The sequence below is a fragment of the Onychostruthus taczanowskii genome, unplaced genomic scaffold, assembly GCF_017590055.1.
Source record: "Onychostruthus taczanowskii isolate IOZ18803 unplaced genomic scaffold, ASM1759005v1 scaffold16, whole genome shotgun sequence".
In the NCBI taxonomy this organism is placed as follows: Eukaryota; Metazoa; Chordata; class Aves; order Passeriformes; family Passeridae; genus Onychostruthus; species Onychostruthus taczanowskii.
In genome coordinates, this window is record NW_024498795.1 from 12,596,163 (window position 1) to 12,612,392 (window position 16,230).

Genomic DNA, 16,230 nt, shown 5'->3' on the forward strand with positions numbered 1-16,230 from the left:
CTTGCCCATCTGTATCACTCAAAGACTCACTGGTTAAATTTCAGTAGCTGTGAAGCAGGATACATTTGTGAAGCTGCTTGAAGGTTAGTGGGTAGCCGAGACAATAAAGCAGTGATAGAATGACCCCAGTTAACAGTTTTTTTCTTGACAAGGAACATAGTCCCACCTGCCTTAACGAGTTTAAAAGTAAAATAAAGAGGAGCTGTCAAGGTCTAGGGAGATGTGGGCATCACTTTTGAGAGTTAGTAGGGCAGTTTCACAGAGCTGAGGCGGTTCAGGAAAAAAAGTTGGAAGTCCCTGCTTAGCTCTGGTTCCTCTATTGCATTCAGACCATACCAAGGACATCCTACCACTAATTGACACAACATAGGATATCAAGTCAAACCAAATCAAATGGTTAAGCAGCTTTATACCCACTTCTTGTCAAACAGCACAAACTCTCAAACATAGGGCAGAGAGCACACAGAGGTGTTCTGCCTCCTGTAAACCTATAGAGACTGTATTTGCTCTCCCTACATGCTGTTCTTTTACCACATGGGGGTTTTGTGGTGTGTGAACCTAATGATGCTCCCTACTTATTCTTGCTTTTTCTTTGTTGAGAGGACAGAGCAGTCCCTGTGTTGAAAGCTACAGCTATTTACTGATTTTCTATGGCTTGCAAAGTAAATCTCCTCGTTTCTTATAATTAACCATGTACTTTGCAGTTAGAAAATGATCCTGTGATATCACTGGTTTATTAGAGGAAACTGGAAGCAGAGAGAAAATCTGCGAAACTATGGGAGGGAAAAGAAACTGGTTGAAACTATGGGAGGGGAGAAAAACTGGATGAGAAACAAGTATTCAAGAAGATTGGGCATTCCATGTGTTTTTCTGGCATGGTGGCACTTTGAAGGTATGGATTTTTTTTTTCTAACAGAGGAGACAGGCCTATTTAGTTCTGCATCTAGTTCTGCATCTGGTTCTGTCAGTGAATCCTCAGAAAAAGAGAAGAAAAAAGCATTGGACTTCGGAAACTTAGAACAACTTCCTAGAGGCTGGAAAGCAATGTGAATGAATGACTCCAGCATGGGGAGAAGCAGCACAGTGCAAACTGTGAAAGAGGATGCACTGGCTGAGACTTCCCTCCTCTGCTCCTCCTTCTGATGGCTGCTCCTGAGTTCCAAGTTACTCTAGGGGCTGCTTTGTCACAGACCATCTGGCAGCTTCTCCTGGAAGCGCTGCTTACCCTCTGCAGCCAGAAGGAGATGGGATATCTTGCTCATTTCACCAGGATTTACCAGTGTGGCATATTCAGACTGCAGCTGGTTAAGGAAGACTTGCAGGAACATTTTGTCCCCTGGATCTGAAGGATTGTCAGTCTTCAAGGGGGCAGTGGGAGCCTTTGAGGAAGGAAATGGTGGCACTGCTAGTAGTGGAAGATGATCATGCATAGACTTAATTGCAATGTCTGTTTAAAAATACACTGCTAGAAACTTTAACAAGGTGCAAGACAATTTTTAAGGCAGTAACTAAAGACAAACCTTGGGTTGGTCCCTTCAGTTATTCCCAAACGCTGCATGTGTGGGAGAAATTATTGATACACAAACTTAGGAGCACTGATATGTAGGATACAGGGTACGGTTGATAATGAAAAAACAGTGGTATTGATTGCTTCACCTTCAACAAGTCGGACAAGGAACAATAAGGCAAATGGGGACACCCCTCTGCATGGTGAACTGCCAAATATCAAACATCTGTAAAGATTAAAAATAATTGTCATATATGCTTAGTACTTGTGCTTTGATATAGGCTGAGAAGAAGGCAATTTAATCAATTTGTTATACTCTGTGTGATATGCATGTCTCAGAAGTTTGTTGTTTTGAAGCTGGTTTTGAAAAAAAAAAAAAAAAGAAAAAAGTCAAAGAGATTCATTTACAGATAATATGCTAAAAGTCAGTATCAGAGAGGCCTAGAAAAATATATTTGTATGTAGATGGTAATAGAATTTAAAGTTATAGGACTAGAGAATAACATGGTAATGAAGTTTGGCCATACAGGTATGCATGATTCCTTTCAGTGTATGGCATCAGCATGTACCGTTCCTGCCTCCTACAAAATATTGTCTATACACTCTCAATTTTTCTTGTGAGGATATCTGGACTAATATTACTTTGGGTTTGTTTATGTATCTGCAAATTCTCCTTCCTTACCAATGCTCAATTTATTTTAATTGTGGGTTTTTTTCTTTTTTTTTTTTTTTTTTAAGATTATTAATACATAGCACGTCAAGCTTTGCATAAAATCCCTGTCAGAGCAATATATTAGACTATGGAATCTGCCATACAAAAATAAGATAGATACAGTAGTTTGCTATTATAAAAATGTGGCCAGTAACAATTCACAGCCCCAGCAAAAGAAAAACTGATGTCGAAAATTGGCACATTGAGATATTCTCACTGTTCAAGTCCAATTATCTCCTTGGTAACAAGTTCTTTCATTCATTACATATTGTGTTGTCAGAATAAACCATGTAATAGTGCTGTATCTGGGTTTGTACTGCTCCCAAAAATATGGAATATGGAAGCCTAAGTATGCAACCTGCTAAACATTTTCTTATGCTTGGTGGAAAATTAAAATACCCATATGAATCTAAATCTGTCAGACTATAGTACTCTTCATTTTTCATGTGTAAGTTTCTTTTAAGATACAAGTCCTCAGAAGTTAATGGATTCTGAGCTACTTACTGTCTGGTGAAAGAAAAAACTCTGCTTGTCTATGATTTAAAATACCCCTCTCACCAGTAAACTGTGATTTTGCCGTGCTAATAACCTCATTCTAATAAACATGTTTTATACACTTCAAGCTTTTACAAAAGTTGAGTGGATTTTACCCAAAGCACAGGTGCAATACGCTGAGGTGATTTACACAGCACCCCAGACTCGAATTAAGTGGTTGCAGCTTTGTCTGCTGAAGGTATAACTTGATGATGTTGATTTTGTGGGATTTTTTTCTTCTGATTCCAGCTTGACTGTAATTAGGATAATGGTTGCTGGGGGCTGAGAGTGGAAGAGGCCATTCATTCAATAATTATCAGGTCTAGTGTCAAGGAAACTGCTATGTGTGAAACAGAACAAGGCAGAGCTGTGCTATTATAGCCCTGTGTACTCTGCTATCTGTTTTGGGCCAAGATCCAAAAGCATTTTGTGGTCTAAAACAGCATCCAGAGATTTCAGCTGGGATAGGAGCCCATTTCTCTTTGTTGCACAAGCACATAGGAAGAAATATTCTGCCACCCAAGACTTTTCAGTCTTGCTACAACTACAGACTTTAGAAAGGAGATGGAAAGATGAAGGTAACTGGGACCGGAACACAGCAAGTATATGGCTTTGACATGGCATCTCTCATGAAGTCATGGCAGCAGTGAAAGAGAATACCAGAATATTCATCTCTCAACTGGTTCCTTCTGGACAGACAAAAAAATCTAAAATATAGTTTTTGGAGTGAAGGAATAATATCATATAATGCCATTACAATTCGAAACCAAGAAAGACACAATGTAAGAATGAAGGGCGTGGCTTCCTCGTGTAGGAGAGAGTATTATCATTCGTAGCAGGAGTTGTGTGCCTTTTAGGTTAGAGCCTGCCAGCCTGCTTATGTCCTGCTTCTAAGTTATTGGTATTAACTTGGCATGTTCTGTCAGTCATTACCTTCAATGTCAATCCTAAGCTTTTCGTGTTAGTAATAAAAGTGGGAGCATTAGGACAGACAGCACGGTTGCGCATGAAGTAAATAAGTCCGCCCTCCTTTGATAAAAGCTACTCCCTGTTAAAGTGATGTTTGCTGCTGCAGCTGCTAATGGCAGCCCATGCAGGGGTGAGCGAGTTGAAGGGAAAAAATTAGTGTAGGCATATACTTATCATAAAGTAATCAATTTTTAGGTTGGTTAGGGAGAAAGTAAATTGAGGAATGAGTCAAAGATGTGATACTAATATTAGTATTCACATAATGTCTGAAAGACCAAATATCTGAATGTCCTAGAGAAAGCAGTGTCTCCCAAAGTCAGATGAAATATCAAAACCAGAGCATATGTGATTCAAAAATGCAGATGGGAACGTAATGGTATTGACACAGTTACATGTGTGTGAACCCATGAACATGTGAGGATTTTGTACATCACAGAGGTGATGCTTGCTGGAGCCCTGCTGTGTATGGTGCAGCTGACCCACATCTGGGCTTGCCCTGGCATGTACAGTTGTGTAGTTTTATCCATAAGCACTCAAAAACATTCCTAGCCTGAAAGCTCTTCAGCTACACATGATATGTATATGTTGGCTGACAAACGCACATTCTGTAGTGTGTAAATGGTCAGTTAGGAACAGTTGCACTTTCCTTTGCCAGCTTCATTTGGAATGTTGACTGAACACAGAGTCTTCTCAATTGCAAGGACTGCCATGACTGTGGGACAGCAGGTCCATGAAGAACATGACATTATTTTTGTGCTGGACTCTTCAGAGGAGACTGCCACAATCAGAAATCTGATCTTGGACTCTCTGTCACTTGGGGTTTTTCTGTTTTATCTTCTGACAAAGGAGAAAAAAAAAATCACTCATAGCACTGCTTTTCTGCTCACCCTTTCCAAGTTTAACATCAATGAAACTTGCTATTTTTTTCCTGTGATGACTGAAAAGAGAAGAGTTTCTCATTCAGACATGCTGGGAAAATGTTTTAACACAGAGCAAAAAGCTGCAGCCTAAGGAAGAGATCTATAAAGGTCTGGGAAAAGTCTTTCACAACTGCATGTTGAAGCAATTTCTCATAAAATGATAAAAGAAAAAGGGGTTGGTTTTGTAATCTTGTTAGGTCCTGATTACTGTTTCAGTATTACACATGCTGTCACATGGAAGAGAAGCATGACATCAGCATTTAAAAAAGTAACTTGAGTGAGCATTCAAATACTCTATGCAATGTTAAGGGTACAAAGAATGCATAAGATGACCATACACCACCCACTGGAATCTCAGTTAGAGAGAGATAAGTTAGATATGAAATTAGATAAGCTAGATAAGAAATTAGTGAGTCCAAAAAGAACGAAGGTTTCACTCCACAAGGCAGTCATAATGCCACTTAAAATACCACTGTATTTCTAAGCTAGCTGCTGTCCTCTGTAACATCAGATGTATTTTAGGATTACTAGTGTTGAATTTGTAAAGAACTTGAGGTTTAATACAAATATTAGAGTCAAAAGAGATTTACAGATATGCATATTGCAGGGTGCTTTCACAAGATTCTGATACTGGAAGCTAAACAGAAATTAAAGTACTTCCAAAAGGAATTTGAATAGGGAATAGGGATTTTCCCAGCCCTATAACAAGTTTATGAAATCTGTTTGATGTGTGTTTTTGAGGAGGACAGAGAGCCCTATGTTTAAGTTTTGAAATCATTTAGAGCTCCAAGTAGGGCACTCTTAACCTTCCACACTGGCTTTTCTAATTGCTGTGGATCTCAGTGACTTTTAACCATGAACTAACCCTGTCTTCCATGATTAAACCATGGCAAAATTCTGACTCATAAAAATACTGCATATCCATGGTGGGATTTAATACTAGGGCTGTAAATTCTAGGCAGGTGGGAATTTATATCAGCTCCATAGAATTTATACAGGTGTCTTTTTCATTGTCTCAGCTAAACACTGATGTTCTCTGCTAAATTAAAGGCATTAAGGGAGTTGGTCCTGATGGAACTGAGGTTATACCCCTGCTGACAAGAAGGGAGGATTTTCCCTTTGCAATTGAAGCTGCTCCATTTTATGTGGTCTTGACTTCCTAAATTAGCCCTTTTCCTGTGCAATTGCTCTGACATTACTTTATTTTCTCCAGCAATGATTTAAGTCTTAGTAGCTGACAGTGTTTTAAATACAACAGTGCTGGATCAAAGCAGATCTAGACTTTCAAAACCTGCCTTTATTACTCACCCATATTTTTCCTATGCAGATTATTCTTCCTGCTGGTATGATAGGTCCTGCTGGTGAATGATAGGATTTACCTCAATGGGGTACATGACTCCAGGCTCTTCTCTTCTTTCAAGCCTTTTTCTATGTATTATGCATGTTTCTCTGTTTATTTACTTATGGATGCACTAAACTTATTTGATTGACCTTAGTTCCAAAGTGACTGTGGCATGTATCATCCTTTCCGAGTTAAAAGTATCACCAAAGACAGAGATTGCTTGGGGGCACCTGAAGTGAGATGGACATGAGGGCAAAAGAAGAGACTCATAGAAAATCTTCTTTTATAGGTTCTTCCTCTTATGGAATAAAACGTAACAACAACAAAAACAACAGCAACACTACTACTACTAATAATAATAATAATAAGTAGTAGTAGTAGTAGTAGTGGTGGTGGTAGTAATAATAATAAGTAGTAGTAGTAGTGGTGGTGGTGGTGGTGGTGGAAGTAATCATCTCCTAAGGGCTGGAAATTCAGTGCTCTTTAAATTAAAGGAAAAATAAGTTAAAAAAAAAAAAAGTGAGAGATTGTAACTCCTGAAGCTGGGGATATTTCTTACAGCATTTCTTCTTCCCAGCTCATTATCCGTATGTCTCATTGTCCCAGTGCTGTGTCTCCCACAGAGAGTTAAAAAACGATAAACAAATAGATCTCAATTTAGCAGCAAATCCTTCTGGGAGGATATTGTAAAGCTGGATTTTTTCCATCTTCCAAATTTCCTGGTGATTTTGTATCTAAATGTTTTTCACATATGAAAGTCTTTTCATATCAGCTTGACAGGAAGCATTGCACATACCACACTACTGAAAGCACCTAGAGTTTAAAATGAGAGATGAACAACCTGGCTTAGCAGGGGATGCAGTAAGAATTCATTCAGTCATCAAGCCAAATCTCAAAATGACCCCAAACTAATTTGTGTCTGGCTGAATGTTGTCTTTGAATCTTATGTGTTCCAGGGTCTCCTGGAGAAAAAAAGATAGAAGTTCATTCCCTCTTATGTAGGGAAGCCCCATAGCTCATGAGATTTGAAAAGTGCATCTGGTGAAAGCTCAGTAAAGGGTTGAAAAGGATGCATAAAAGAAAAAATAGGGCCCCAGTTCCTCAGAAGCTGTTTATCCTGTCTGCTAAAATGTCTCTTTGGCTGTTTCTCTGAGTCATGCCATGATAGTAACAATGCTCTGTGCTATTACAAGAGAGGTTGGTGAGGGAATAGAAAAAGTAAGGTAGTTCCCTTTGCTCTAAGGCACCCTCAGTGAGTAATACATATGAGTCTTCACATTCAATTCCAGCTATCTTCAATAAAAGGATTGTTTATTTGCCACAGGGTAGAAAAACAAAGGTAAACCAAAGAAGAAATAAACTAAAAATAAAAGTTAAGCAGACTGTAAACACAATAGACCAAATTACTTCAGGGATACATTTGACCCAGCTAAATATATTATTGCAAAAAAAAAAAAAAAAAAAATTTTTTAAAAAAAAAAAAAAAAAAAAAAAAAAAAAAACCAAAAAAAAAAAACCAAAAAAAAAAAACCCAAAACATTCAAGCTGGGCATGAAAGCTGACATCTTAAAACTTGTTTAGTGTCCAAAGTCAGGCATCTAAATCTGGAATCTAGAATGAGAGTGCTTAAAAAAAAAAAAAAAAAAAAAGGAAAGAAAAGAAAAGAAAAAAGGATTCTTTCCTAAGGCAGTCACATTTCTGCAGTTCTCACAAATGTGAGCAGCACCTGAGGGGAGCTGTGTTTTGCACCTTTACAGTTCAAGCACTCCACTTGAAACAACCCAGCACAGAGCTGTAGTGAAACTTCAGGGCACAGTGTTGCTTTGGCATCTCTCCTCCCTGCCTTCCTGCCTCTGGAGATGCGATGAAAATTCAGTAAAAGACACAAACGAGCAGTTTTGAATCTGGATTACAGCTTTGCCATAGGAAATGGGTATTTATAAGCACTTAACTGCTGTCCTCATTGTGTTTGTTCCTAATTTGCAGTATTTTTGCCTATGTTGTGGGCTCTCCAGTCTCTTCTCGCTTTTGCCATCTTGCTTGTTTAAACACTCTCTCTTAGCTGTGGGAGCAGGGGAATGGGCTGCATTCAAGCAAGGATTGTGAAATATAAGCTGTCCTTTCCTTTCCTCTTGTGTTATACTCTTTCTTTTCATTTCTGAGAAAAAGAAAACTTCCAACTCAAGACCATTTTTTTAAAGGGATTTAAGTCACATAGTTTGGATCTAAAAATTGTACATTATTCATACTTTCAATTGATTTCATTGGGAAATGAAGGAGGTAAATAAGAGTTATAAATACTTTTGTCAACCTAGAGCCCATACTCAGTATTGCTACACATCTCTCCCAGTCAATCAAATGGAGTTGTTTTTGCTATACCAGAAACGTGTCATTTTTACTGTAAAATTGCCTTAGCAGATACTGTGGAAACTGCATGATCTGACCTGTGCGTTTTAAGCAATATAAAGCCCATTTTTCTCTCATTATTTCACATTCAGTTTAGGTTTACTCTCTTTTTGTATTGTTTACAACATTAATGGTTTGCATTTAATCAAATAATTCCGGTCCTGTTCCATTGTATAAATTTCTTCTGCAAGTGTTCACATAAAATCGTATTAGTGTGTTTTCTCTCAGCACATTTTAGGATACAATGGCCCATTACTATGAAAATGGAAATAACTGTACTCCCAGGCAGGTGAAGTGTTGCGTGGCATAACTGCTGTGCTACTAAATTTTACACTCACATTTTGTTATACAGTATAATTCATATCAGAAATGCAGGATGGTGACTTGTCACACGTGGTGTGTGCTGTGGGTTTTTTTTTTTTTTAAGTTTTAGCAAAAATCAATCTAGTTGCATGAGCTGTGAGAGCAGGAGCTCCCTCCCCCACCTCTTCCATATGTTCTGAATTAACTGCTGCATTCACATGAGCAAAACAGAGCTGGAAATAGAAACTGGAGCCCAGATCCTCCTTTGGCATAAACTGCATAAACTAGTACAGTTACACTGCAGATAAAACGCATGGGTTGATGTAAATAAGTAAAGATATGGCCCTTAAGATTTTACTTATTTTATAGTCTTAGCCACTAAAAGAAAAGCATCTGTGCTTTGCAGACTACAAGCCCACTGTTGTAAAAGAGGATGTCCCTTTGAAAGTGCTGTGCTATACATCTTCTTAAAAAGTCGTGCTAGAAAATTTAAGAAATGTTAAGTCATTAAGTTTTATGAACTTTATATGCTTTCACAATACCATTAAAATTGCTCAGACTAGAATATTAACTATAGAAAACGAGGAATCTCAGCTGTTTTTTTCAATGTGTGGTTAAGTTAAGGAGACCATACTAAAGCAACTGGGAAATCCTGAGAGAGCTCTGAAGCAAGGAAGGGTTTACTGAAAGCAATTTGTGCTTGAATAGCCTCAGTTCTTTCAGTGGTAAAATGGCAGGCTCTGTGGATAAGTGGAGAGCAGTGGATGTTTGCCTCAAATTTAGCAAGCCTTTTGACATATCCTGGAAAAACATCCACATAACTTCACTGAGGAGATAAGGTCTGGATGTGCAGTAGTAGTTAATGACAGGAAGTTGAACTGGCAGCAGTCTGATGTTCCTGGGAATCTGACCTTGGTGTTGATTCGGTTCATCATCTTCATTAAAAGCCTGGGTGATGGGCTGGTATGGATGATTCCTCTGCAAGTTATGGATGGTACAAGCCTGGGGGATGCAGCTGGCATGCTGCAGGGCAGGGCTTGCCAGGGAGGAACCTCAACAAGCTGGATGAGAGAGGAGTAAGAACATTGTGAGGTTCAACAAAAGCAGAGGTAAATTCCTGTGCCTGGGATGGAATAAACCCATGAATGGACACCAGCTGGAGTTTACTGGGGTAGGAGCAGTTCTCCAGAAATGGACCTTCTAGTCCTGGCAGTGTTAATTGTGTCAACACTGTGTCTTTAAGGGGAAGAAAGCTAAACACATCCTGGGCTACATTAGCAAAAATATATTCAGCAGGCTAAACAGAGTGATTTTTCCCTTCTGTTCAGTACTGACAAACCACACTTGGAGTGCTGGGTCCGGCTTAGTGGCACATCAAAAGAATTGTTGACAAACTAGAGAGAGTCCAGAGGAGGGCTGCTAAGATGCTGAGGAGATTGGAGGATATGTGACATACAAGGATAGTCTACATTTCTGTCTGTGTGTATCTAATTGCAGTCTTTCATTACCTGAAGAAACATTCGAGGCAGCACGGAGCCCGATTCTTCATGAACAAAAAGGGGATGAGAGATACAGCAATGAGTTGCGGAAAGCGAAATTCTGACTAAAATATTCTCAACACAAAGTGTTTTGAGACAGATTCACATGCATGGAGGTGTATCAGGAAGGTTCATCCATAGCTGATGGTGTACAGAGTAATTTCTAGGGGAAAAGAAGAGAGTAAGAGAAGGAGAAACAGACAGATGGAAAGAAGGTGGTGCTCATGGATCAGCTGGGAAGAGAAGTGATGAGGATCCCCAGAGGAACACCTTCCTGCCTCCTATGCAGCAGGGTTCCCTTATAGTAATTTTTCCACAGTAACTCCGTAGTTTCCACCAGCCCTTGCTCAAACTCCTGGCTGGTGGCTCCTGCTGAGCAGCATTAGCACTGCCTGGAGAGTGCTTTGATGATCGGCAGGTACAATGCCCTGCTTGGTAGCTGTGCTTTGTGGATGTACATTGTTGGTTCTCTAATGTATTCCAAATGGTACAGCTGGAGGGAAAAGGGGAGAGTGGGAGAAAGAAGAGGTGACTGTCACACCAGCAGAAACCAGCTCCCTGCCACAACAACACTCTCATTGTTTGCAGGTGCTTGAGAGAAACAGCATGAAGCAGCTTCCAAGCAACAAAAGAAAGACACCATGGCTGAGGCTCTGGAAAGCACTGCCCTGGCAGCTGGTGTGAAGAGGAGTGAAGCTGGGCATGGAAAAGGAGAAAAGGAGGTCTACAACATTGCAGGCAGAAGGCCTTTTGCAAGCCAGCAAGCTAAGGCATCTATAGCACTGTGCAGCAGGGCTTAAAGGAGAGTCCTTCACTGAGAGAGTGATCTGGCACTGGGACAGGATCCCAGAGAGGCTGTGGAATCTCACTCCCCAAAGCTTGACTGGACAAGGTCCTGAGCAGCCCCATGCAAAAGTAGCCTTGTTCTGAGTGTGGGTTTGGACTAGGTCATAACCAGAGCCCTCCTCCAAGTTAGATTTCCCTATAATCCTGTGTAATTAGTGTTGTGTACCATAAGCAGTGTACATAAATTTCAGTTGGTGACTAAAGGCTTAAAATCTTGTCTAAAAATTCTTGTAAGAGGAGAAGACAGAGCTCATGCTCACATTGGACATATTTTGATCTTCATAGGAAGATGATTTAAAAAAGATTACTTTAATTGACATAATTTTTATGGGGACTTAATCTTTTTCCACTTTCTTTGGATTGAGACTTATGAAAAATGTAAAAGATGATTCAAGCATAAGTACCAAAGACACTGAAGATTTTGCAGCTATATTTGACTCAATAGTGAATTCAAGGAAAGCTATAATAATGAAGCTTCTTAATATAATGAAATCTCCTTAATAATACTATTTATAAAAATAAAAGTGTTTACTGCTTGAACTAAATGCCTCCCAAACATTAAAAAATCATCTACACATATCAATTCTATTTTCTTTCCCAGGCTTTCCAATAGATATTCTTGGAGAGATTGTCTTTTCCTAGGTTTATGAAAAGGAACTAGAACAGGCGAGTAAATTTATGTAGAATATGCATCTTCAGGGAGTTATGTAAGTGAAACCTGAATTTTTCTATTTACTATAAATCAGAGTTCAGATAAATGAGGCCCTGGAATTCAGTCAATTCATGTTAGGTTCAAATTTAAAAACAACTTCCAGTACAGTGACCAGACACTGTGCAACCTAGTCAGCTACATAACAAAAAAGTTTCATTAGAGTTACAGGTCCTAACTAGCACTTGAATACTGCAGGAATTATTTTCATATGCTCTAGAAGGTAAAGTGAGTTACAGAACTGATGTCATTCCTGTACAAGTGCGTGGACTAAAAGATTTTCGTGAGCAGGAATTTGGGATGGTGTTTTAGTCTATATCAGGTGATGGAAAAATTCCTACACAGTGCTAGATCCAGTTTATGAGAAAACTAAATGCATATTTTCCCTATTTAGTTCAATATTTCCATCTTGGTGGCCTTTTAGAAAACGTGGGGATTTGGTTGGGTTTTTTCCTCACTTTATCTGATTAGCTACATGAATATGACTGATGGATACAGACCACTAAAAAAATTATCAGAACTGTGTTTCGCAGGAAGGAATGATTCTGTCCAATTATTTATTTACAAGATACAGGGGGGCACTAGTTGTCCCTACAAATAAACACAAGAAATCAAGAGCAAACCATGGAATATCAGGGTTATGCTTTCTCCATGTTTAAAGCTAGCCAAGGGCACAGTGCCATTTACTCTGATGGAAATCCAGCTGCATACCTTTGCCTGGGATGAAGAAGAAAGTCTCTGAAAGTGCTATTGGAGATGTGCAGGATCATTCTTAGCTTATATATACAAGAGTTAAGTCTCTTCTTTTTCTGAGATAACTAAGAACACCTTTTTTTTTTTTTTTTTTCCTTTACATTTTGGTTTTAGTTATTCTGTTTTTGAACGACTAATGCTTTATGGAGAGATAAACTAAAACAGGAACCTGTGAATGCCTAATCCTAGATTTAGAGAAGGAAAGAAGGTAGTAAAGATATCCTAACGCTGTTTTGCTTTGCCATTTTTTCTCCTGGTCTGTTCTAAATTAAACTAGTATGAATGAGACTGTTTGGCCACCGCTTGCTCAGATAATGGAAGAGAAGGCTGGAGGGAAGCTGAAAAGACCAGCTGGTTTTAGTCCATCTCCTTGATCTGAATCTTATTCTTATATTGAATATTAGAAATCTATTCTGACTAACCAATTTTTACTGTCAAACAATACAAAACTTTGGGGTGCTGTACTTACCAGAGTGATCTCTTGCTTTCTGCTCAGTCTGCCATCAACCATACACTGCAGCATCTGCTGAAGTAAGTTTGATGGAAGAACTGAAAATGCAGGAACAACCCAACACATACTCTTTTCCTTGTTTTTTTCTTCATTGCAGAGATCAAGAGAGGACTAACTAATGTATTCTATTGTTAATTTGCCTTTGTAAGATATTACTCCCTGAGCCTTGAGATAAAAGTGTATATCTTCTGCTAATCCAACCCTCTCGAGGCATTTTAGCAGCTAATCTGGTTGAATCAAATCAGTCCTGCTGCATATGATTAATTTTGGGCCAATTTAATTTTTATTAGTCATGGGTTTCTGTCACCTACACTTGCGTGACTATAATTGCCCTTGAGCACACAGAATTCCTTTGTAAATTTGATTTGAAAATACATCAGGGTAGCCCTGCCTCCTCTTCATCTATTTGTGCACTGCTGATCTTATCATGCCTAGATTGGTGCCCTCTTAAATATAGGTTGGCAAAATAAGACCTTTACAGGCAAAATTGGTGAGTCAATTTGCCTTCTAATTGTGGGATTTCTCAAGTGAATTTAGTGCTTTAGAATGTGGTGCCTATGGCACCCATGAAAGGATTAGTTTATGAGGGCCAGCTCTTAGAAACAGCCCAACAATAGTGCCTTATCCTCAGGATCACTTATCAGTCAATGGGAGTTTGTTCTCAGGAGGGCCAGAGCCAATGGGTAAACTCCTGTTTATGCTAGCTGAGGAACTCTGTCTTCAATGTTTGGATAAATTATCACTTTGTATCCTGTCGAGGTAGAGTAGTATGGGGAGCTTAGAGGAGTCTTCAGCTTTTGCTCAGGCAGCTTTGAGTCGCTTCACTCCTGCCTGTGCAACAGAATTAATTTATTTTCACTTGGATATATGTTGCCTGATCTTATTCTTCCCCTTTCCCACCCATAAATCCCCTCCAGTTGAACCAATGAAGCTGGAGCATTCCCAAGAACTGCATGGGTCTTATGGGATCTGGACAACCTGGGAATTCATAACAAGGAAGGTAAAAGTGCCTCTAATGAGTTCCAGAAAGAATAATGATTTTTCTGCCGTGGTTAGTGAAGAGGAAGTGACAACTCAATAACAACAGTGTTGGTTTTGAGAGCTGGAACTAATGCTCCTGGTACCCCATTACACCACTCCCAGGCACCCATCTGGCTTTGTATGGACTGGATTTCTGAACATTAGGTCCTAGATGTTTGTGTTTGTGTTTGGTTGGTGTGGCTTGAAAAACTGCTTCTGGTTTAACAAATATAGGGTAAGAACAAATGAAGGCAAAGCCACACTATCTCTTCTAATAACATTCTCTCTTCACTAAAATCCCATGCAGATGTAGCAGACATCAGTGGTATTAATATTATGGGACTTAGCTGATGCTAAGAAGCATTTGGGAAAACCTTGACTGACTGGCTCAGGCAGTTGCTAAGGAGGATATATCACTTACAGGGATATGGCAGAGCAAAGAGGTTTATTTCTCAGTGTGCTACTGCCCCATCTGAGAGATGAGAAAAACATTCAATCAAATGGGAAGCATGAGGAGTTGTAAACCTCTGCCCTGCCTCAGCCCTGATGACATGAAGCAGCTAAGAATGGTTTCCTCCCTACCTTCTCACAGCATAGAGACACTGTGATGCTGTGAGCTGCAGGAGGGACCTTTTTGCAGGGAGATCAACACCCAGGGGCAACGGCCTGGAGAGAATACAGCCAAGAGCTGCTATCCTAGGCAGAGCCTGATGAGAAGTGGCTTGAGGCACCCAGGGGGCTTCCCTGTGCAAAACACTCCCCCCGGATGAAAGAACAGAAATGTTGCTGATTTCAGACACACCATAAGTTTCAGGATGTAGCTCTGCCTGCCTCTGCGGAAGCAACTCATCATCCTTGTTACCCTTGAGACTTCTGGCTGATGTATCCTTCTTCCATTAGCCACCTAATTCTCTGAGGCTTCTCTGGGAAGGAATCATTCTGCTTTTCTCAAAGAACAGGAAAAGAGATTTATTTATTTGTTTAGGTGTTTTTCTGGGCTGCGCTTTTCCCTTCTGACAGTAGAGGTGGTTGGAATGTGTGAATAGAGATAAAGTGGACAGATTGATCTGCACTAAATGAATCTCAAGACAGTTTCTGTGAGAAACCTATTTGAAATGTCTTTATTATTTTAAAAGAGAAAACTTCAGCCACAAGATTTTACCAATGACTTATTATATTATGGACTCCAATAAACCTTGGATTCCAAAATAGATACAGTCACTATGAAATCGTGTGCATGAAATTTTCAGTTTTATTCCCAACCTTGGAGTGTATTTGCAAGTATACAATTCTTAATAGTGTGTTTCACCTAATACAACTGAATTCTCGTGTTGTCATTGTGGGAAGTAATGTGGCATTAGGTTTAGTCCCACTGAAGATAATGAAATTCTCTGGGGACTACTCAATGTAGCCAAAATTGTTTCAACCCTAGTGTAATGCAGAATAACAGTAATTGTTCAGCATATATGCTTTCACTGTACAACTCCCTCAACTGTTTCAAAAAAACAGTGTTATACACTGTCTTTAAGTATCTGTATTTTTCCACACAGATGGAAAAAAACCCAATAACAAAACCTCAGCTATAAACTTCAGGGTTAAAACATTTCTGCATTTCTGCTCATGCCCTTCATGGTATCTTTCAGAAGGAGGGTAAGCATAACTGGAAACCCGTAAGCACAATTTATATGCATTTTAAATGGGCTGAGCTAACGTTCAGTTTAATTGGAAAGAGTCCTGAATGCAAAGCAAAGCCTTCCCACACTGTAGAAATCCATATGTTAAAATGCTTCTTTTTTTTTTCAGACTTTCACAGCTCTGTAGCCAAGAGTTGCTAGAACAAAGACCCTGTGCCGTCCTGTTTTGAAAATAAACAAATTGACAAATCTGTTCTTTGTGCCACAGTCACCAGTTCTTTGGTACATTTGCAAATGCAGAAACATAAAGCTGAATAATCTGCTTCTCTCAAGACTGCACATTAGGCAATTAAGGGGGTATGTTTGCAGGCAGGCACGCTGGGCATTAGGCACACAACTATTAACAATAATAAGAATTGGGCATTTAATTCCCTTCATAGGGATGAAAATGTATCTCTGCTGTTTAATGCAAGCCAGTGTAGTATTATGTGATAAACATGGATCAATAGCAAAGGATTTTTAAATT